Below are 17651 nucleotides of genomic sequence, written 5' to 3'. Positions count from 1 at the left end.
AAGGACCAATAATTCCATTCTGTTCTGGTGCTGAAAACAATTTCCTAGACTCAGAATATGCTCAGAGGCATCATATTCTTTAATTCTAAGCACATGTCTTTTGCATCTAGCGAAAAACAAACTAAATTTCAGAAGTCTGCCTATGCCTGCTTTAAAAGTTATCACCATAACGCTGACTTGTGCTCTAAACAAATTGGTAACCCATGTAGGCAATCCAGGATATGTGAAATATGGCCCCATGTGTGAATACCCACTAACATCCTTGTAGCTTCAGCCTGGACCATCTAAAGTTTCCAAAAACTCTTCCAAAGGAGCCCCAGAGTACATTGCATTCATCCAATGAAGCTACTCTTGAAGAATTCATGCTGAGTTCATGTACTTAGCATTTGGCATGACCTTGTACTCCTTGTTTTGTATCCATCTAAGGCTTAAGTACATGGACCTCAGTCATCAGTTGATGCAGCGGTCATCTGCTTGTGTGAAGCGGCCTTCAAGCCAGCTTCCAATGTCCTGGAATAACTACTTGGGCACTTTTCCATTTCCTGTTATGAAAGCCACCTTCATAAAATCAGTTCACTTTTGTGGTTGAATGTATTGAACATATTGAACGTATAGTTCTATGAATGTAGCTTTTTGCATTTCAGCTCCACCAAGCCAGAGATGAGGAACCTGTCTAGATGTTGTTGAACCCCAACTCCCATCAGCCCCAGAGGCAAGGAATGATAGGATCATCCTTGCAACAAGCCCTTCTCCTATAGCGGTGGAGACTTGTGCTTACAATGTTGAAATTTGTGTTATTTAAAAAAATCTTACTACTGACCTCTGATAGATTAATTAGGAAATTTGCAAGTCAGGTTGGTTTTATAGCTTATCCTGATTCCTCCCCCTTTTTTGCCACCATCATTAATGCCAGCCAATAAATGTAAGAGCTTCACAACAATTCTTAAAAACTGCCCAATAGTTCTCAAGCTTTATTGGTCAACTCATCCTCCTGGTTCTGTTAAAGGGCTCCCTCTTCCTTCACTCTCCATCTTGTTAAAACTAGAATGCATCCGTATCAAGCCAACTCCTTCCAATTGCAGATAATAAGCTGCATTACATCTGTATATATTACACATTTATTCACCCCTAACAAGCCAATGTACTTAACGGGTAGCTTATTCCCCACATATCACATTTGTCCTTGATGCATTTCTTTGATTAGATTCTTGAGCCAGCCAAAAACACATCAGCCGTTATTTCATTTCATTTTTTCTTTTTTGGTGCCTGGGCGGTAGAAGTTGCTTTTAAAATGGCCTTTAATTGTTGGCTCGTGTGATCCAGAAACCAGGCAGACTTTCTGCCTAATGTCTTGCATCTTTATTTTTTTATTAAAAAAAAAACACACCAGGAAAGATGCTGAATAAACAGCACGTTGCACAGCCAAATTAGAGCGGCAACGAAGCATTAGCAGGATGCTGAGATTAAAGGAGACATCATGTTGCTTGTCCTACCGGTGATGTCTTGTCTTTTATTTCCCATCCCCCCTTCCCTTGTTTGTTTTCCTGAGTCTGGAAGAAGCTTCTCTATTGTGGGAATGAATTTAAGCCTCTAGAACGTTTCCCCCAATTCATTACCATTTCCCATTGGTCTCTTTCTGGCTCAAGAAACCCAGGGAAATGTGATAAATTAAGAAAATACCACTACCTTACACTTCACTAGAGGAAAAAAATAATCAGGGGTGAGATCTAGCCTCCCCACAATGTAACAGGAACCAAAGGCACGTTGGTTTGTGCAGTGGCAGACAAACTTGTACTCCATGGGGTGGTTCTCTGGCTCACTGGGGAATGTGTAGGGCTCCAACTTGAAGGGGCTGGGGGTGGAGTTTAAATGCTCTCGTGTGCAAACAGAGCAACTGTTCAAACTGAGTCAGATGTATGTCCATACACAGTTGTCTACTTTAACACATTTGTCAACATTTTTAATTGGGGCCAGAGAATTTTCTGGGCTAAGTACACTATTTGTATTCTGGCTCTGTAATATAGTTAGGGATGAATGATTAGTTTTGGTCCCTGTCAGTTTATCACATGTCCATTCACAAATTTATCTTGTCCTCATTCCACAGGAATCTCTCTTTATTTTTTAATTTAAAAAGTGGTATCAAAACCCATATTGGAATCCATATTTTATCTCCATGTACACATTTCTAAATTATTTTAAAATACACATTTTAAACACATTTTGGCATTTTTTTTAAAAAAAGTTGAGATCTGTACCATCAAATTTGAGGAAGTGTGAAATCCAGAGTATAATTACATTCTGATTCAGGAGGTACTAATTATGTCTGCTTAAAAATGCAGAATTTAGATTCCCCCTCCATCCCTAGTAATTTTCCCTTTCAGGGCCAGCCCTATTGTTAGGCAGAGTGAAGCAGCTACCTCAGCTAGTTGATTTGGGGTGCCATGAAACCAAATGGTTCATTATTCCCCATGCAATCTAAATCCAGTAAGTGCTGAGTTGAGTGAGTTTGGAATAACTGGATCTTGGGTTGTCACAGATGCACTGGGGCTTCACCAGTGTTAAGTCCCTCATCCTGGCTCATGCTGGCATAAGTCCCTCTACCCAGCTGAGCTGGGCCGGTGTTGACTCAGCCAAGGCTCAGCTGGCAGAATTTAACTGGTGGAACTTACACTAGCATAAAGCACAGAAAAGGAGTGTTCTGGGGGTAGGGAGGGAGAATGAGATTCTTACACCGATTGCAAACCATTTCCAGCTCAGCCCCATGGCCTGGCAACACAGCACAATGCATACTGGCAAAAAGGGTGGTGTAAAAAAACCCCTCTGCTTTAATGGCTTGTTTTCCCTCCGTTAGGCTTGGGCTGACTCAGGAAGTGGTAGATCCGCTCCGCAATGTTTTGGAATAGGGGCGACTGAATGCTGGCTTCACTTAAGATAGCATAAGTTCTGCCAGCCTCACACACCTAGGATTGCTCTGCCAGTTTATTACTGCCAGGGAGAGATGCTTGTGGGAGTAAGTGCCAAAATAACTTGGCCACCTTTGTGTACTGTGCTCATCTTGACCTGGTTAGCAGGGGCACCATTTGTTACTCTGCCTCAAGCGGCAAAATGTATTGGGATGACCCTGGCCCCTTTTAGCACTGCACCTCTCCATTAGTTCACCCTGACTTTGCCTTGCTGGTAGCTGCATTCACTTGATTGACAGTATAAAAAACACTATACTATCCATTACTAAGAACGAAATGCTGTTTAAAGAGTTCATCCATCCTATACATTTTCTATACATCATATAGGAGGAGCACATTCAAGGGATGTCGTACTGCAGAGAAATTATTATTTCATGTCACAGAGTTTACTTCTGTTGGGTTTCTCCCACAATCCTTTGCAAGTCTTCACTGGCTGATTTTTATTCTTTTATGCAACAATTCCCGGCATAGGATTGTTTCTAGAGAGGAAGCAATCAACCTTTTAATGGAGAAAGAGAAGGCTGAGGAAAGGTTAGGTTCTCATAAAACAACTATTTAAAAATCAGAGTAGCTAATGAACCAAAGGTATACATGATCCCACAACACTGCCAAGTAATGCCTCCATTATTTCTAAATTTGACTTTAGTGCTAGAGATGGGTAATATTTTCTCTCTTTTAAAAATGACTTAAAAGTTGTATAATCTACCTACACCATCGAGCTCAAGGCAGTTTACAGCCCATGAAAGTAAAATGAAACATCAAACTTAGGATGATGACAATAATCACACAAAAACTAAACTAGCCTTGTAGCAAAACAACCACAGTTACCTTACCGCCAAAGCCTCAGAGCTACCATTGTGAAGGCTCTTCTTTCTTACTGTGTCCACCTTTATTGCTCTTACTGATGGCATTTATCTCAAGGCCCCTCAAGCTAGATGCTTAAAAGGAAATGGATCTTATGTCACTGGCAGAGCAGAAGATCCCAGATGCTACCTGAGATAGTAAGAAAGAACTCCACCAGTCAGAACAGACAATATTGGCCTAGATGGCTCAATATAAGGCAACTTCATGATGTAAAAGGGGAGGCTCATAGGGGGATTGGTGCTTTCTGAGGAAAAACCGGAGGCCAAAGAAGGCTTTCAAAGTCAGCACAAGCACCTTGAATTGATCATCGGAAACCCAAAGCAGCTACTGCGAAAGTGTTTGAGTATGACTCCTCCCTCCTTCCCCAATTCACCAGATCAGGCAGGCTGCAGCTTTCTTCAGGTCCTGAACCATCAGCAGTTCTCCATTAATCCTCAAAACTGTGAACTACAAATTTTCAGGCCTCCATTGTGCTGTTACAGGAGGCACAAAATAAGCTTGGATCATGAATGTGATCTTGCTAAAATGAAACAAGGGGGTGAGGGAGACATGGGCATGGGTAGGTTGTATAATTGGTGACAGAGCCAGCTCCAGGGTTGAGGAGCAAAATGCTGCCAAGTGGGGTCCTCTCATGTAATGGTGCTGCTCCTGGGTTCATGGGAAGCTTGCTTTGGTGGCTCTGGATGGCGATATTTCCCCCTAACAATGGCTTCCTGGTTTGAGCCGTCTTTCAAGGCTTTGTCAAAAACAAAGATGGCGGTTGAGGAGCCAGTAAGTGTGTGTGTTTTAAAAGATGGCTCATGGCAAGCATTGATGGTAGGCCCTACTAGGGTCTGGAGGCCCAGTAGCTACTGAAAGATCTGATCCCAACCCTGCTCATTGGCATAGTTCCAAACAGTAAAGATGAGAGAAGAGCAACTGGTTGTTAGTTAAGATGCTCTATCCAGGCTTAGCACAACAGCATGAAAATGCTCGGGAGAAATGTACAGTTTCTTAAAAAAAATACGCAGCAAAGACTAGCATATTAAAAATGACTTTGCCTGTTGTGAATCTGCTTCAGCAGTTGCCTTTGTTGAACGCCATCTCTGTTTAAGCAGCTGTAATATGGTGGCAGCTGGTCTTCCATCAGCCTTCTGGCAAGGCAGTGATGAAGTATAATGCAGCTGCTGGAGCAAAGCAAGGCTAGATTAAAAAAATAAAATAAAAAGCTTTAGTATAGATCCAATGGGAGGTGTTGTGCTCAAATGTCATTGACAAGTTTATAGTCTGACATCTCCATTTAACCTGTGGCAATCAGAGGGCCAGATTCAAACTTGGCCAGCCTTTTGGGAGCCATATTCCAATGGTAGGTGGGGCAAAACAACAACATAAAACCCCAAAAGACAAAATGTGCATAGCTATCAGGATCCTGCAGTCAAATCCCCCACCTTCAGGACTGAGGGTGAGAACCAGAAAAGGAAGGACATGCAACGGACAGCCCCACAAGTCTTTCCACCAGATGAGCCTGTGGAGTCAGTGAACCTCTGGCCTGAGGATGTGGTACTGCTATCTTCAGAGGACTCTATTGCAGAAGCCCCAGTGAAACCAGGGGCTCATTCAAATACTGTTGCCTGTTACTGTCAGGTAAGCCTACCTGGTCTCATGGAGGGGGCACTCATGCAGGAGGAAGCCAGCAGAAGGCACTATGCCGAAAGCTGCCCAAATCCACACTCAACACTCATGTCCCCATCCAGCTCTCTGCATGATGTAAGTCTCCTTTGCTTCATATATGCTAAGGGGAGATCCTGCTCTCAAGCCAGGAGTGGGAAATGTTTTTATGTTACCTGAACCTTTGTACAGGAAGCTACATCCCAGCCATGCAAAAGCTACAGATTTTGACAAACACACACAACCCTCCATCCAGACAAGCAAGAGGTGTCATCACACTTCAAGGACACACACCAGCCAGGTAAAAGCATTTGTGGAGGATGTACAGTAGGGCTGGTGAGAGGTGGGAATGTCCTGTGGCCTAGAGAGAGTCCCAGGAGCCAGACAGAAAAGCTTTTGAGACCTGAGTTTCCCCATCCCTGCCTCAAGCCTTGTTGCTCGCAGTACAATAGACTTGCAGATATATTATGGCAGTGTGCGATGCAAAGCAGGTGTCTGCACTGATGTATGTATTGGGGGTAAATGAAGCTGTTCGTAAAAGGAAATGTTTGAAGCTAAGACAGGCAAAGGAGTTTGAATGGGGAAATTGACAAGCTCTGACTCAAACCAAACACAGGTGGGAGGTTGACACATGATATGGGATGATCCACTGAAATAAGAAAATCATGTCTAAATATTGGGTCAGCTTTTTTTTTTGTTAACCCCCGCCCCCCAATGAATAAATAAATGCTTACTCATTAAGAGTGAAACCCAAGACCAAACATTCTGGGGCTAATAGTCTATGACTAGACTTACCCTTAGGAAATTTAATATTTGGGGTGCCTGTCCATTGACTTGCACTGTTAGGTGGCTACTGGGAAGACCAGAAGACTGCATATTTGTATAAATGACATTATGGCTTAGTAACTTGGGGAGGCCTAAGTATTTGGGCTTACAAGCATATCCTGTTCCTGACGTTTGTGCCTAGAGAGCTGGCCCTACTTCCAGTTACTGCTCAGGATGAAAACAAAGTTTTCAATGGGAACATGTCCCTTTTGTTTGAATCTTCCCTTCACACTAGTGCACATTAAAAAGTTTAAATAACAAAAAGTTTTTAGCATCACATTGCTTTCCTCCTCTCTGGATTAACGTTCTAATGTTTGTGTGCTGCTCTCCAACCCTTAGGTTAACATTTTCAGTCTAAAGATACAGATTTGGGGTGTGTGTTGGAGCAGAAACATAAATAATCAAGGCAGAGCTAAACGGCGCAACTGGGAATGGAGGCATTTCCCCTTTGTGCCACTGGAGCTGTGCTGCAGACGAAAGCAGCCACCCATGAACTCTGAAGCTAAGATCCAATGTGGTGCAAATCCATCGACAAACACCCAGCTGAAGAAAGGAGGTTCCAGTGGGATTTCTGCACTTTTCATGGAGTTTTGAACAGTGTTCTAATTGTGCTTTCATTTTCTTTTAGAATAATCCATTACAGTTGTTATGGATTCATACTAGTCTTCCTCAGCCTGATGCCACCAGATGTTTTGGACTGCAGAGGAACCCAGGAAGCTGCTTTCTACCAAATTAGACCAATGGTCCATTTAGCTCCGTGTTGCTGTCAATCCCAGCAGCAGCTTTCCAGGCTTTTAGGCAGGAGTCTTCCACAGCCCCTAGGATTAAACTATGAATTGAAGCTGGAACCTTCTGCAAGCAATTTGCATGAGCTTCAGCCAATATGGCCAGTGGTCAGGGATGATGGGAGCTGTAGTCCAAAATTGTCTAGAGGGCACCAGGTTGGGAAAAGCTGTTTTATACAATTTGGGGAAGTTGTAGAAATATAGAAAACAAAGTCACCTAGTTTATAATGGCATTGGCCAGGGGTGGGGAACTGGATCCAGCTAGTGAGATACCTTAATTCCTTCATCTCCATGGGCCAACTTTGACAAGTGGGTGAGGCCACCCATCTATCACAGTTTAAAGGAGCTTGCTGTAACCACCAGTCAGCTGATGCCAATCTTTGACATCCATTTGCAGAAGCAGTTTGGATTCAAACTGCACCTGAAAATGGACATTTCCCCTCTGTAGACACTGTCCTTACCTGTCCAACACCTGACATCACATATGATGCCACAACCTTATGAGCCAAACTGGGATCTGTGTTGGTCTTAGTCAAGCCAGTGGGCAGGAGCCTCCCCACCACTGACATAGACCGAAAGTTCCCTATGTTGGAAGTACAGCAGCAGAGATCATTCAGTGCATAACGTAAGGGTTAATTCAGTTCTCAGTGATAACTACCCAGAGAGGTATGTGCAGAGCTGTCACTTAGCAACCACTCAGAGTGGCATGATCTCTAGTGCTCTGATTGGCTGTGGGGTTCTGAGGTAGTTTCCCCCACTGTGTGTTTGGTTAATGTCACCCTGTACGAAGTCTGAACCAAGAAACACAAAACCTTTATGTTCATTTTGCCTCAGATTATATGCTGTTATGTTTAGTTTCCTTAGTAAAGTGTTATCGAGATGCTGTCTCTGTTATTTATATGACTTTGCTAATGTTTAAATTCACCACATTGGGTGGAAGATTCCTGCACTGCAGGGGGTTGAGCTAGATGATCCTTGTGGCCCCTCCCACTCTATGATACCATGCTTTTACCAGCACTATTTGGGACCATTGATCTCTCTCTACCAGTAGCTGCTGGTGTGGTAGAGTAGAGTTGTGAAGCCATCCTCACAGCACTGGCATTGCTGCAGCTTACCTGGGTGGTCCTGGGGCTTCACAGATGCACCAGTGAGAGCTCTGAACCTCTGCTCCACCATCCCAGCTGCTACTGCTCTCTGTGCAAACTCTTTATTCAACGGAAGAGATTTGCTCTGTAGCTCTTGGTTCAGTTTCCATTCAAATTTGGTTCTTCCAGGATGTGAGGAGTTGGCCACAGACTGTTCTATCTACTGTCCTTGGAAATGAGACCAGAACATCTTTAACTAATCATATACAAATCAAACCCAAATTGGAAGAAGCATCAACAGAAGCATAAAAGCTCAGACCTAAACAAAGCAAAATATGGTTTGACAAATTTCCTTGCACTGAAAATCTTTAGGTTCCCCCCCCTCTGAAATTCCAGACAGATAAACTGTTTGAAAATAAGTAAGTGCGTCTGCTTATTTACTGGTTTTCAGGCATTCTCACATCCAGGGCAGTGTGCAGAGAGCTCCATTTGAAAAGAAACTCATTTCAGACCCGCTCTCCTGCTGATAAATTGTAATTGGTGCCTGATTGAATATGAGACGGATTTTGTTCTTTTCCACCCAGCCTGACCTGACTGCTCCGGTCATTTCCTGTCAGTGGTTGAAATAGGCTGCCTCAATCAGTGGCAAAATGCATTTAGCTTGCTGAGAGAAAGCACTTCACTTATATCTTGAAAGACTCTCATGTACAAAGCAAAAAAAGGAAAAGGAAAAAAAAGGAATTGAATCACATGATGGGAGTGTTTGAAAGTTAAAGCAGAACATTTACATAGTAGCAGATTACAAATAATTGCTGCAGCTCTATTCATGTACCCCAGTTTATAAAGGCCATTTGAGGAATCATCTACAGATATCATTACTTCATGAGATTGGCCTGTGTTAGCTGACTAACAAATTAAATAAATCGTAATCATTCATTGATTGTTTACAATAAACAATATGTTTTGCACTCCACTTTTCTTTCCAAAAGGAAACCCAAAGCAGACAAAACAGCTGCAGTAATATCAAATCAAACAATTGTGCTCCGATTATGGAAGAAAAAAGGAGCACTGTGTCAACTAGGTTAAGTAGAGCATCTTCTGAAATTCATGAGGGGGGCACCTAGCAAAGCCTCTCTACATGATCTTAAAGTAAAAGGGAGAAAATGTATTAGTTCCAACTGGAAAAAATGGATCTTGGAAACTTAGGGCAATCACACGCCAATTTTCTCTCCTAATGCATAGTTTACTAAGGATGTTGCCACACTGCAGTTCATGTGGTTGCTGACAGGTGGCACTGTAACCTGCAGTCTGGTGACAAACTGGGCTCTCAGAGCTGCTGGGCCATCACAGTGGTATTGGAGGGTGAGGAGGAGGGAACTAGAGACAAAGGTCAGTGAGTGAGTCGGTGAGAGGCCCCGGCCAGCAAGCAGAAGTTTGGTGAGATCTAATGGGAGAGAGGAGGGGTGGTTTTGCTGAGCTCTGGGGGAGGGGGTAGCTTTGGTGAGGAGTAAGCTGAGGGAGCCTAGAAACTAGCCTGGTGTGCCAAGGCAACATTTATATTAGTTGCCCCCCCTTTTGCCTCTGGCCCCACCCACCACTGCCATGTGACCCTCAGAAGGTTGCCTAGCAGGGAATACATTCCTCAGTCTGAAAAAGCGCATCACTCTTGACCTGTGTCTTCAATCCATGTATTGTAATCCTAAGAACACATCTGCAAAGCTAAGCAGGGTCCAGTATTGTTTCGAATTGGATGGGGAACTGGTTGTTAAGATTCCTATGTTGCCAGGGGCTGGGCTAGATGATCCTCAGGGTATCTTACAACTCTACAATTCTTCAATTCTATGATTCAGTCCACTTTCTGGGCCCTTAGTGAAGGGGACTACCAATACTTCTCATCCATCTGATCAATAAATGTATGAGTGAAGGTGTGCCTAATATTGGTGTCCTCCTCTGGCCATACCCCTGACACCTGTGCATTCAGAAGAATACATGAAAAGGAATCTGACTGTTTTACTTTGCCTAGAGGTCCCTTTCACACATTCTGCTGATTGCATGGATACTGAGGGCATGCCCCAAATATGGAACCTCTCAGATATGGTTATAAAGTACTTATATGCCTGGCACGCTGTTGTGAACTATGCCAATGACCCGGGCACAAGGAGTCCTTGCTCATGTCGTTACCGGGGAATCAGGTCGTCACCAGGTTTACACTAAATACTCAGGGATCCCAGAAAGTGACATTTCTGGGGTTCCTGGTGTCTGAGCTACTGCCGTCTCAGAGTCCAAAGTGCCAAGGATAAAGGATTGGAAGTCTCTCTGTTGCTGGCACTGATAAACTGCATTGACAGGGTATATGATGCTTGTGACAAAAGCATTACCAGCTGACCCAAAATGTTATGGGAGTTTGGGGTTGGCTCATAATGATTTCAAGGAGAGGGGCATGAACTCTTCAAGTTCACTGTTGTGAGCTCTTCTGGTCTAACCTTGGGCCCCATGACTAGTTAACGAGGTTGCAGATCAGCCTATTAAACCTCCAGCTCAAAACTGCTCAGCTAATCTTGGGGTACTGCAATTTGTCTCTGAACGCCAGTTGCTAAGAATTTCAGACGGGGAGAGTGTTTGTTGTGTTTAGGTTCTGCTTGTGGGCTCCAACTTCCACAAGCATTGGCAGCATGGACCCCAGGGATGATGGGCGATATAATCAAAAAACATCTGGTTCCCCATCCTTGCCTCCCAGGACACAGAGAAGCAACCTTCCCACTGATGCCAGCTGCTATTAAGAAGCCTGTATTGCAACCAATATTATGTTTTATGAATATTGCATCAAAATGTAATGGATTGGGAGCTCAAAGCCAATTCAGAAAGTGCTGAATCTTTGTAAGTGGACAATTTATAGCTGTGGGTGATGATACTGCTGAATGCTATAGCAGTTCAGTAACCTGAGGAAATAGAAAGTTCATACAAATGAAATATCACCCACAGAACCAGGCTCTCTGAATTAAGATAGACTGGTGAGAGATGTTATATGAAGGGCATAAGATCTTCCTTGATGGGTGAGACCAAGGTCTGCCTGTTCTACTCCTCTGGCATTTCCACTCATAGCCACATAGATACCCCTGCTAATCAGAGCCATGTGGCAGTTCTTCCATCTTATAACTGATTTTATCACTGGTCTTGCAGCCCCACTGGACTTAATGGTTTTATGCCTACCTTGTTTAGATGAGCAGATGTATTATTTCAGTTCCTTCAAAATGTGCTCAAAATCAGTCATCCTGCACTGCTCATTCAGCTGAGTGGGGCTCTAGAATGTCTGCCTTAAAGTTCTACCCTGACGGCTGCACTGAAGGTGATTATGAGCTGATAATGGCAGGACCAATTATCAGGAAACTTTTTACAAATAAACCTTTTGCCCTGCAGCTTCATCAGGCTCTCAGTAGTTCCCTTCCTTGCCTATTCAGATGATTTGGCAAGGGTTAACATGAGGACATTCTAGATATGTGACTGGGCCCAGGAATCTGCCCAGCCTCTGCAACCTATTTTGAGTTAGGCCAGGCAATTAGTGGGTTCTTGAATTGAATCATTAATGGAAAACCAAAAAATCACCAGAGAAGAACTACCATGGGGTTTTATCTTCCCAAATCAAAAGGGGTGCCAGTTGAAGGGGAATTATGGTTTCCCTAGAACTCAAAACTCAGGAGAAAAGTCCATGAGCTCCATGGAGGAAAGGCTGGGTACCCATGTATTAAATAAAGAAAACGCCTCTCTGTGCCTCTTCTTTTCCTTTGCTACGTGTAAGTGCTTAACACAATCATCTGTGTGTCACCCAGTAGTGTGAATGCTGTTGAGACTTCTCTTACTTCTTTCCACCTAGAAATCTTTTCGATGAGAGCAGGGCAAAGCAAAGAAATGAGAAAAACAAAGTGAGAAAATGTGAGGGGGGGTATGGAGGTGTTAGGTATAAGTGACAATCACAGAAGTGGGTAAAGGGTGGGAAAGAGATGTCAGAGAATCTCCGAGAGAGAGAGAGAGAGAGAGAGAGAGAGCGAGAGAGCGCATAAGGTATGGTGGAGAAAACAGAGCTTTCTAATTAAGCAGAATTCTCTCTGCTGTAAGGAGAATGAAAGATTCAACCACACCAAACCTTTCTATGAAAGAAATCAAGTAAAAAGCAACACCTATTTGAATCTCGAAAGACTCCATAAACACAGGGCAATTTGTAGTCCCGGCACAGAAGGTGGTGGATTGGTTATGCAGGAATTTCTCTTGAAATGCAACTCAAGACTATCGTTTTCTCATTAATCAGGAAAAAGCTCTCCTTGAGCTTAATTACCATTCTTACAATAACTTGCATATATCCTGCTCACTCAATAAAAAGTATGGATTTTGGTTGCTTTAAAGAACCTTGAACTGCCTGAGCTTCTGTGGCAATGAATTCCACCTTGACTCCCATGATAGATGAGTGTCTTTTGCCTGTGTGACTCTCTCCATTTTCTCCCAGTCTGAATGGGTCAGTTACTTATACTGAATCAGACTCCTTTGTCAAAGTTAACAGGAGTGCCGTTCTATTATATGATATCTCCTTATCGTATTTGTTCTGCTGCTTATAGTGGGAATAGCAAAACAACTCTCAAGTAAAAAATAGATTGGCCATAGCCCACTCAATTTCCAGTTCAGATTCCAGAAACAGATTTGAAACTGTACAGTTAGAGGACGTTTTCTTTTTTTAAAAAAGATATTTATTAAAAGTTTTTAAGATATAACAAGAAAAAAGAAAAATAAACATACAAAATAAAAAACAGTTAGAAATACACATTAATTTTCAATAACATAACTTCCATACACTTATTTCCTCGGACCTCCTCATACCTCCCTTCTTTGTATTCCAGTTCGATTTGTTAGTTCAGCAAATCCTTACCATTAAACTTTTACCCATTTGTAAAACCTCTTTTTTTCTTCATATCTCTTAAAGCATTACAGCTGGAAACTGCTTAGTTTCTATCCAACATCCTTCTAACATTCATTAATTTTACAATGTTTCTATAAGTAGTCTTTGAATTTCTTCCAGTCTTCTTTCACCGACTCTTCTCCCTGGTCTCAGATTCTGCCAGTCATTTCTGCCAATTCCATGTAGTTAATCACCTTCATCTGCCATTCTTCCAGGGTGGGTAGACAGTTAGAGGACATTTTCAATGCTGTGAGTGAAAAGAGCTCCAATTGCCCATACAATACTGCAGTCACTGCAATCATAGTCCCATGACCCCAGTTCAGATCCTGAGGTTGACCAGGTCACCAACTTTTTAAAAACAGCAACAACCTTCATAGGTAGGGTCTGCATTGTATTTGAAATGGCTTCTGTAGTACACAGACAGAGCTCCTTAGGTGAATTCCTTCCCGGTTGTTTTACAAGTCGAACCCCTGCACTTAGAAACTGGCGCACCAACTCCTAGGGGCAGAGGTGCCTTCCACCCCCTCAAAATCGGCTGGCACAGGGCTGGGCCCCCTCAGTGTTGAGGGGGTGGAGGAGGCCAGCCACTGAGCTGAGTGGAAGCCGTGTTGCGCCAGGCCCAGCGCTTGTCACATCATGCGTGTTATGCATGTGTCGCACACATAATGTCACATGCATGCCCTGAGTTCAGTGGAGCTTTCTCCTAGGAAACTATGCAAAGGATTGCAGCCAAGCCAGTCCCAATAAACTGAGTATTATGTTATGTACTACTCTTCTTTGGTGTGTGCATGTCATAATGGAATAGCTGCCTTCAGTTTTGGACTGTCCTTGGAGGCATAGCTTTGGACTTGCCTGGCGAGTATGGCTATGGACTCTCCTAGGGAGTGTGGCTATGAATGTGACCATGATCAGCTCCTGAGCATCCAAGTTTACCACTAAGCCACTGAGAATGAAGCTTTATTTTCTCTGCCCCATTATGAGCCACCTACAGCTTTCGCTTTTCAGGCTACTCCATGAAATAATTGCTAATTGGAATATTAACCCAAACCATTGGTTGGATTTCTTGCTATGCGATGCTGGGCATATTCAAACTTTTGGGCATTTATTAACATCTCCAGGTTCTCGAATACGGGCTTTTCCAACAAATAATGTTTCAGCTTCTGATACTATCATGATGCTGTGACCTAATGCATTAACAATGTCTGTGGAGCTGCTCTAGCCCAGGAAATGAAGTTATAACATTCTAGTTAGCATTTCTGGGGTTCTTCTCCATGGATATAGGAGAATGTTTCTGGTAAAGAAAGCTGATAAAGGAGCGGGGGAAAAGTAAGAGGCTGTTACTCCCAAAGGATTCCTTAAGATGTGCTGCAGAACTCTGTTGGAAGAACAGAACAGGCGGTTGCTGTGCATCTCCAAGGACTACACTAATACTTTAAATCCATGGCATGAGCCAAATATTTAAGTTCAGCCAGTCTTGCATTTCCCTGCAGAGAAGTGTTTGTACATAACTTTGTCTCATTGCTTTTGCATAAAGTTTAAGGCAAGTTTCCCCTACTGTTCTATAAATAATGATGGGATATGCATTCATTCATATGTATTTTGATCTCGGGAAATCTAATATGTGGCTTGGTGTGATCTGCAATGCCTTTGCATTGAATTCTGATAAGAATCCAAAATATAGAGATTTCAATTTCATGTTCATCTCCCTTAATATATTCTTTCTTCCCCTGCCTTACCTTTAAAGGCCCTTTCCCCTGATACCCGACTAGCTAAAACTGGCTCCAAGAGCGGATACAGCTCAAGCAATATCTAATCCACAGAAAATGTTTACTTCTTTACGCCAAGAAGCTTGGGAAAGGAGGACTGGAGGAAGAGACATGCAAGGACTCAGTTCAGATTGGACCTTTGTTGAAGCAAATTTCTCACTCAGAGCTATCTCTGGGGCTGCAACCACAGGCCTGTCCATTTTGGTGCCTGGAACAAATGGGTCAAAGCAGCAACACATCACTGGTCATAGTACAATGTGAGTATAGGATTGTTCTGAAAAGTGGTTTTTGGTGTTTTGTTTTGTTTTGTTTTGCAGGTTTGAGGGAACCTGGAGCTGAACCCTGGTGGGTATGGAGGAAGAGTTAAACCTGCTTCCCTCTCATTCTGTGGCCCCAATTCAAATTGCCCTTTCCTGCAGTGGTTGATGGTTTACTTGTCCCTCACCCCACCCCGAAAATGGAAAAAAGAAAGCCACAACCAAACACACTGGGTCCAAATCATGCCACGGCTAGTTTGACCCACTGCCCAATTAGAGAAAAGTAAAGCAGAATATATTGTTATGTATGAAACATTCAGCAGGTGGCGATATTGCTTTAGTTAATTATTGCAAGGAACTCTCTGGTTAAAGGAACTACTGTCCCGTTGGAGGGCAGTTACTAGGTACAAGCTATAGAATTATATAGAGCTTATTTACCATGCCCAAGATCTGCACACTCCATTTGACCACATTGGGATGTTGATTGTTCCCCCACCCTCCCATTTAGATGTACTTTGCAAATTGAATTCCCAGTGCTGCAATGTATTCCCAGTTGAGGTTCCATATACCAGACCAAAGGTTATTTCTACTCTCTGCCCTCCTTTACGCAGCCTGATAATTCTTTCTCTGAAATGGGAATCTCTCCAGCGTTAGAAGAACACTATCAGAAAAACAGAAGATCTCTATGAAGACAGCAGCTTCCCAGCATGGAAGCTGAGAGTACATTGTGTGTCCTGTATACTTGAGGCTGCATGATAGCAGAAGCTGCCAATCTTTTTGGACCAGTAGGCACATCTGCAAACTGCAGAAACTACCATGGGTACCACAACCCCACTGTCTTCAAGCACAGGCTGCAAGCTAGTCTATTGACTACAATAGGATGCTCCTTTCAACTCTCATTTCAGCAGGGCAAGAGGGAGGGAACTTGGTGGACCCTCTTTCAAGTTCAATATTAACACCAAGAGGTGTAATAGAGGGTTGCACTATTGTTTAATCCTTTTATAATAAAACATTTCAGGAGCATTCTTCTTCTTCCCCTACTCAATCTTATCTTGATTTTTGCTCTTATTTAGTTATTTGCAATGTCTTGATATTTCTTTATGCACTGGATCAAAACAAAATATGCTGGTTGCATTGGTAAGGAGTGGCTGCATTCAGACATCTGGATAAATTATGGTTTATAGTGACAGGAATCAACCTAGCCTCCTCCAGGATCATGTGCCCCGCTTCCCTCTCCTCCTGCTTGGCAGTTGCTTCCTGCTTCAGTTAATCACTGAACTCTAAACTGTGGCTAATCTTAACTATCATTATTTGAAATAGGCCAGCTTTGTAAACTATGGCTTTACGTTGGCTTGCTTCAAACAAACTTCACTTAAAGGTTCACCACAATTTGTTGGGCTTGTACAACATAGCAACCTGAGCTCAATCAAAACCAGAAAAAATGCTTCTCATCCGCTCCCTGTGGCTGGATTGGAGAAGAAGGGCAAGCACATGAGCCAGGGGTCAGGCTAGACTTTTTCTCATTATGATAAACTATTGTTAATCATGATGACCAAACATGGTCATTGTGATTTCATATATCATATAGTCTCTGCTGAGCCTTCTAATGAGACTGAATCTTCCCACAGATCTACCACATATGCATATCATATGTACTGGAACCTTGACAGTTCCAAACATATATCGAATGTTGCTCTGTTTAATTGGCTGAACTGTTAAATTAATAGCACAATACCCTTTAGGGGGTGGGATTTAACTAATTGGCCCTGATTGCAGAAACCTGTGCAAGGACTTCTATTAGTGCAATGGGGCTTCTCCCTCCCCACATGTGCCCCTCCCCCTATGTGCCCCCATGCCCCCACTGGCTCTGGGGTGTCAGGAGAACCCCCAGAAGAGCACATGGGGGAAGAGAGGGGATATTGTTCTATTGGGCAAGCAGAAATGATGGAACTTTTGTTAAACAATGGAACAATGTTAAATTCCACCCTTAGTGTTTATTTTGTTGAATACATCAAATCCTTGCACTTTATTGGATAACATCTCTTTGTTTATTTCTGTGTGGCTCTGTCTATGCGTTGCAAATGTATGTGTTCTGTACAGTAATTTGATAGCTTACTCATCTCTTCATGACCATAGTAAATAGAAATCGAGAGCCTAATAATAACAAAGTCTGAATTAGAACACACAGATCTTGAGTGCACTATTTTCCGGGAATGGGAATCTTGGCAAGCTGTCTTGCAGGTCTTTTCGGAACAGCTTGTGGCCTTGTCTAATTGGTTAAGGGTAAGAAACAAACATATGGTGTTTAATTGGAGCAGAGAAACTTTGGAACATTAATTCATTTTATCTGGTCATTGAATTTCTGTTGGGGTGGAGGGCCAGAGTAACAGAGATTTCAGGCTTTCTAGGTGAGAATTAAATACATGGCCCAACCAACATTTAGCTCTTGTGTGGTTCATCTGCAGATCCCTGTTCAAGCAAATGGCACAACTTCTAACCTGAATAATACAAGAA

At 42.9% G+C, this 17651-nt stretch overlaps 1 protein-coding gene across 4 annotated transcripts in view; it reads left to right on the top strand.

Annotated features, from left to right (window-relative positions):
- Positions 1-16966, top strand: part of HTR1A (5-hydroxytryptamine receptor 1A) — a 45702-nt gene extending 28736 nt beyond the window's left edge. The window contains exons 2-3 of one of the 4 annotated variants that reach the window (XM_082191784.1): positions 14935-15137; positions 15749-16966. The gene's annotated coding sequence lies outside the window, so the exon portion shown is untranslated. Of the gene's footprint in view, positions 1-14858; positions 14881-14934 lie in introns of those variants that run through there. The other 3 variants (XM_082191783.1, XM_082191782.1, XM_082191785.1) reach the window with 3 other exon arrangements.
- Positions 16967-17651: the final 685 nt, after the last annotated feature.

Source organism: Podarcis vaucheri, assembly GCF_965113315.1.
Source record: "Podarcis vaucheri genome assembly, chromosome: 11".
Lineage (NCBI taxonomy): Eukaryota > Metazoa > Chordata > Lepidosauria > Squamata > Lacertidae > Podarcis > Podarcis vaucheri.
This window is presented reverse-complemented; position numbering and strand designations above follow the sequence as displayed.